The following is a 6,000-nucleotide window of genomic DNA, read 5'->3' on the forward strand; positions in this document are numbered from 1 at the left end:
GATGTGTAAATTGTGCATTGCTGTTCAAAGATTGCCTTGTCTCCGGTCACTTTTTTGAACCCCGGCCCTCCTTCATGACGCCATGCTATTTTTGCAGCGTCCTGGCTGATATCACCTCTGCAGACACAGAGAGCCCATAGGAAGCCCAAACACCGCATTTCCTCTTGGGTCGAGAGCGAGGGGGCTTCTTCTTCCTCTCTCATGTCACACCCTGCTTGGCATGTTCTCAGTCCTCCAAGGAACAGATGTGAGAGCATATTTACAAAGCAAGCCTGTGACAAGCAGACACCCACAGCCTGCTGTTTGCCCATCCTCCTCCACAGGCAGGCTGCTGAAGCAAAGCCAAGCCCCCTTTTGCATTAGCTTGGGCAGACAATGGGACCACACAGGAGGAGCAAATTGGGATGTAACCTCCCTGTGGATCTGATTCTCATTTAGGGGGTGAGATACCCTTAGTCTGGGATGGCAAGCAGCTTATGGACTGGGCTGCTCTCTCTGCCCCTCCTTTCTTCTGTGTTATGGTCTGTCAAACACAACTGTGCACAGAGGTAGGGAAAAAGCAACAGAGCTTCTGAACTGACACTTGGCTATAAAACCCAGCCAAACTTTTCTTTTTATTGAATTATCATAATAATATTTTATTAGAACCTTTAGAAGAACACAGAGAATGTCTGACTTTAGAATTGAAGAAGTCAAACCATTTATTGCAAGCTAACTGTAATTAATGTGCTAGGTCACAAGTGATGGGCTATTTTTACTCAGCAATCACCTCCAGAGTGGTAGGTGAAGATCTGAGGTCTTCACCCCCCCATGCTAGCTGCTGCCAGGTGCTTTGTTAACAGTGGAAATAAATCTTAGTGTAGACTCTCCCATGCTGAAGTAAAGTGAATTATTGGTCCCAGTTCTTCTCTTCCCTGTGGTTGTGTAGTTATAGGTATAGCCCTGCCATTGTGGATGGAGTACTTACCAACCTTTGGATTTAGGGTTCAGATGCATGCCTTGAGTTGCTCAACGGGATGTTTGCAGGTAAATGGAAGCAGAGACTTGACATGGGCTTGTGAGGTTGAGATTGCGTTCTTGGTTTCTGCCAGCAATATATAAAAAAAGAAAAGAAAAAAAAAGAAAAGAAAAGAAAAGAAAAGGGAAGGGAAGGGAAAGAAAAAAGAAAAGAAAAGAGAAGAAAAGAAAAGAGAAAAGGGAAGGGAAGGGAAGGGAAGGGGAAGAAAAGAAAAGAAAAGAAAAGAGAAGAGAAAAGAAAAGAAAAGAAAAGAAAAGAAAAGAAAGAAAACATACTCCAGGTAGCTGCTGTCCCTTCAGCAACATGAGACCCACTGAGGCACAGGATCAGTTGGCACCCAAACAGTTCTGTTTCTTTGTTAAAGTCTTAACAGAGGTGGTTGAGTAGAGCTTGCCTCCTAGTCCTAGAACATACAGTATGAAGTGAATGACTTTTCCATGTGTTGGCAAATTGTCACACTCCTTTCTAAGTTTGGATGAGCTTCCAACATTTTATCCTTTGAGTTTGCAATGGTGTGAAATATCCCCAAGGGTTCCCTTAATATGAAGATTTTTTTTTTTTTTTTGCTAGACTCACTTTCTCTGGAACATTTTCAGCCTTATCATCACAACTTCTTTCCATATTTATGTCAATAAATTTATCCTCACTAAAGTTCCTCTGGCTGCATAACAGTCTCTCAAATGGTGAAAGTATCCAAATCCCATGGTTCATTTTGAACCTCCAGCTTTATTACTTGTGTTTCTTTGGGTCAGGTTCACCTTTATTAATGAATTCCTTTTTCTGATGATGCGTTTTTGTTGTTGTTTTTTTTTTTTTAAATGCTACATGGGCTTATCACTGGGAGACAAGGAGGCAACACAGCGACACACTGTGCTCTCTGCTCATGAACTTACATATGCACAGTGACTGATCGGTGACTGACTTTGGAAGAAGTGACATGATTCATCACTGATCATGATGTGTATGTGGTATTCGCACAGTGATGTGTGGACTGAAGAGCTAGCGGGGAAGTTTGTAGTTGATACAGTTACTCATAGTTAATGCACTGGGGTCATTGAAAGTTGACCTGTGTTGTTGAAAGACCGGGGTGATGTTACTAAACCATGCTGACTGAAATCCATACATATCGTAAAAGTGTAAAAGAAGACTGATCATGTGCGCACACACTCGAACTGTGGGTAACTAAGTCTTCTTTTCTCCTATCGACTTAACAGTGATGTTGCTTAGGTCATATACTTTCTAGATGCTGGGTATAGTCACTTGAATTTGCTTTTCACCCCTCAAAATCTAGACCCCTTGTTTGACAAATTTAGACCCTCAAACTTTGGTCATCTATTCTCTCCATGAGTCCTGGAAGACAGGGGAGCATTGCCTCTCATGTCATGTCTGTGCCCTCCTGCTGTGCCTATCATCCCTCTACACAACTGCTTCACTGGGTGTCCCTCTTGGTTTTTGTCAGATGGCTGTTGGCTCATCCTGGGAGGTGATGACCCACTTTTGCCTCCTTAATTCACCAAAGGTGTCTGTTCTCTCCCTGCCAATGTCTAGGTTCCTACAGCTGTTACCTTCACAGCCTGAATGTTTTAATGCTAGTTAATCTGGTTCTACACATCTCATGTCAAGTTCAGAATGCTCATTGGGAAGAAAAAGATACTCCCAAATTATGTGGATAAGAGAATATAGGTTCTTAAAGTTGCGTTGACATTTAGAGTACAAAAAGTATTCATCAAAAACCCAAATCCTCTTGTAATGAAGGCAACTATTTGCATTTCATAGTGCACACATGGTTCCAAAGTCTTTCTTTGTCTAAGCGAGAAATAAAATTGAACATGGTGAGCCAATTAGAAAGAAACAAACTGAATATGTATTGTTCTGACAATATTTTCTCATGACAGTTTCTGCTTATCCTGTTCAGTGTCTTTCAGACATTTGTTATTCAGAGTCAAAGCGAAAGCCACTGGCCAGTTCCTAAATGTCATGGTTTTAAGGTGCCTGTCAAAAAATGAAGTTGTTACCTTATTTTTACAAGGACACTTTGTAATGCAAAAGGGCAAAATACCATATTCTCCCAGGAAATATATGGTAAAGAGGATAAACCCAGATTTTTCTTTTTAAGTTAGATAACATCCCTCTTCACAAAGAAAAAGTAGCTGATGTCGCCTCCACACTACCTTTCAGACATTTAATGAGAGCCATGTTATCCCAGAGAGTAAAAGGCAAATATCAACTACTTCCTGATGGAGGGGCAAAGAAAGGCCAACCAGGACCTCCTACCGCCAGCTTTTGAAGAATCTGCTATTATTTTAACCTCCAAAGGGCAGTCTGTCTTCAAGCACTTAACAGTATATATAAGAGAAGAGCCCAGGTCTGACTTGTCAGTCACTAGGCTAGAGTTCTCCTTGAAACTCCCCTGTCTCCAGCAATGACAGGTAATCTATGCAATAGGTAGAGTGTCCTGGGAAAGCAGAAAACCTGGGCTTGGGCTGCACTTTAGGGCTGGCTGGAATGGCCCTTGGGGGCCAAGGGAGGTGGGAAAGCCAAGATCAGACTCAGCAGTAGCACCCACGGGAAAGAACTGAGCAAGGGGGGAAAAAAAACAAATATGAGCCAATGGAAGGCCACTGCAGGCACCAAGAGGAGAGCGGTTTTGGAATTAGGTGATTAAAATCTAGAGAAGCTCCTGAGAAGCCAGGGTGCCTGTTTTCAGTACCTTTTACTGGGTCACTGCGGCCTCTCCTGAGATCTCAAAGGAGTTGCAGAGGGAGCTGAGGTGATCAGAACAAGTGGGCCCAAATCAAACAACACTGGCCCCGCTGGCATCTGCTAGTAATTTGGCCTTGATTTTGTGGCAACTGTAAATTCAGTAGGACATTAACAAGCACTTTTTAAAGACATTGAATTTAGGCATAGTTAAGTGATAAAACCATCATTTTACATCTTCTAGAAGGACCAAGAAATATGCATTTTTACTGCAAAGCAAAGCAGAGCAGAGCTTGCATAAATAAAATAGAAATAGAAAGGCTTCGAGGCCAAAGTAGATACCAGTAAGCCCTGCGGTGGTGACCGATTTGGTCTCCGGGGCCTGTCAGGGTGCCCTGGAAATGAGCCAGGAGGAATTGGAATCTGCTTGAACTGATGGTTTTCTCACCTGCCAGAAGCGTTCCTCTCACTGCAAGTTTCTTACCTGCCCCCTAGGTTTGGAAAGAAGCAGGACAAACTGATTCGGTCCAGCATTCTAAGGGATGCAGTGCAAGATGGCCCTGGGAATATGCTTAAAACAACCACTGCCGAGATTTGTGAGATTGTGACAAGTGGTAGTTAATTTTGACATTTGCTGCCTGTTTGTGGATCCCATTTAATTCTCAGCACAATTTATTCATCTCTCTATCTGGGATACATGGCTTCTTTTTTAGTTAAAAATACATTTAAAATATGTATTTTAAGAATACATTTAATTGAAAGCATACATTCACTTAATAATAAGTAAACAATAAAAAGAAAAAGTCAGAACAGTTGTGGCTGTGTTGAGTAGCAAGATAATCTCTCTCTCTCTCTCTCTCTCTCTCTCTCTCCTTCTCTCTCCCCCCCCCCTCTTTTTCCTCAACGTACCAAAGAGAGTGGATTGATACTAATTCAAATCCAGGACATAATGTAAATAAATACAATCATAATGCAAAATGCTTTTCTTAAGACATTAAAGGAAATTTTAGCTATCGTGAAACTCAACAAAAGGATTTTTTTTTTATTTCCCATGTTATACGTGCCAGCAAGCAAAGAACTGAAACTAGGGATTTATACACGCTAAAGCAACATCAGTGGGAAATCATATTTTGCTATGTGCACACAGACATTTGTTTAATTGTTTCCTCCGTTTAGCATTTGGAACTCTATAGGACTGCCCGCAGAGATGGGATTATGGGGACATCTAAAACACTCACAGTGTATCTCTGTGCCACTCAACAAATGCCTGCTCCCCGAAAGTCCCTGAGGATGTGCAAAGAGGCTTCCAACAGATGTCTGCCCTTAAGGGAGGACACTTGGGAAAGATAATGAACATCATGAACGTCATGGATAGTTTACAAATATTAAGTGATTTAACCCTCAGAAAAAGGAAACAATACTTAGGTAATGTATATAATTACCCCAGTTTTAGAGAAGCAGCTTAGAGAAATGAAGTGATAAAAGTATCTAATAATAATAAATAGTACTGTCAGTAGTATTCATGATAAAAACTTAAAGTGTTAGCATTCATCAGTCCCACACTACATGTTACCTGTCACCCTAAGTGGTTTATATATATATGATCTTCCCAGGCTCCCTGGGATTTACCACTCTTATTTGAATTGTATAGGTGAGGAAGTGGAAGGTTTCTGAGAACAGTGCTTCTCACAATGGAATCATCATCAGTATACAAGTCTCAGATGGATCTGGGTAAAATTCAGCTTCTGATTTGCTAGGTCTGGGTGGGACCTGAAGTTTTAGCAATATTCCACGTGAACTGATGCTGCTGGGCCACAGACCATAGAGCAGCGGGGCCTGAGAGGTTCAGTAACTCAGTCAGGTACATGAAGTCGGTTCTCAGTGGAGCAAAGAGCAAACTGAGGTGTGTCTGGCTCCAGACTCCAAGTGCACATCTCGCTTCCATGCTGTGTCTTCCTCACGTCTAGCGGTACCGGTGGAGCAAATGAGATGTGCGCGGGGGCAACTATGAGACCGGGTACAAATTGCAGGATACTCTCAGACAGAGACGGAGAAGATGTCCTGTCCTGAATTGCCCCCACCACTAAGTGTTTTCTAGAGAAAGAAGGATGTCAGTGAGTTATTTCAACTGGGTAATCAGGGTGATTCCTTAGAGGAGGGAACACATAAACTGGATGGAGAAGACTGAGGATCAAATACATCTATAAGTGTAAATACATACATACATACATACATATACATGTGATATATAATATAATATAATATAATATAATATAAGTGAT

This window comes from Panthera uncia, chromosome D2 (genome assembly GCF_023721935.1).
Source record: "Panthera uncia isolate 11264 chromosome D2, Puncia_PCG_1.0, whole genome shotgun sequence".
Classification (NCBI taxonomy): domain Eukaryota; kingdom Metazoa; phylum Chordata; class Mammalia; order Carnivora; family Felidae; genus Panthera; species Panthera uncia.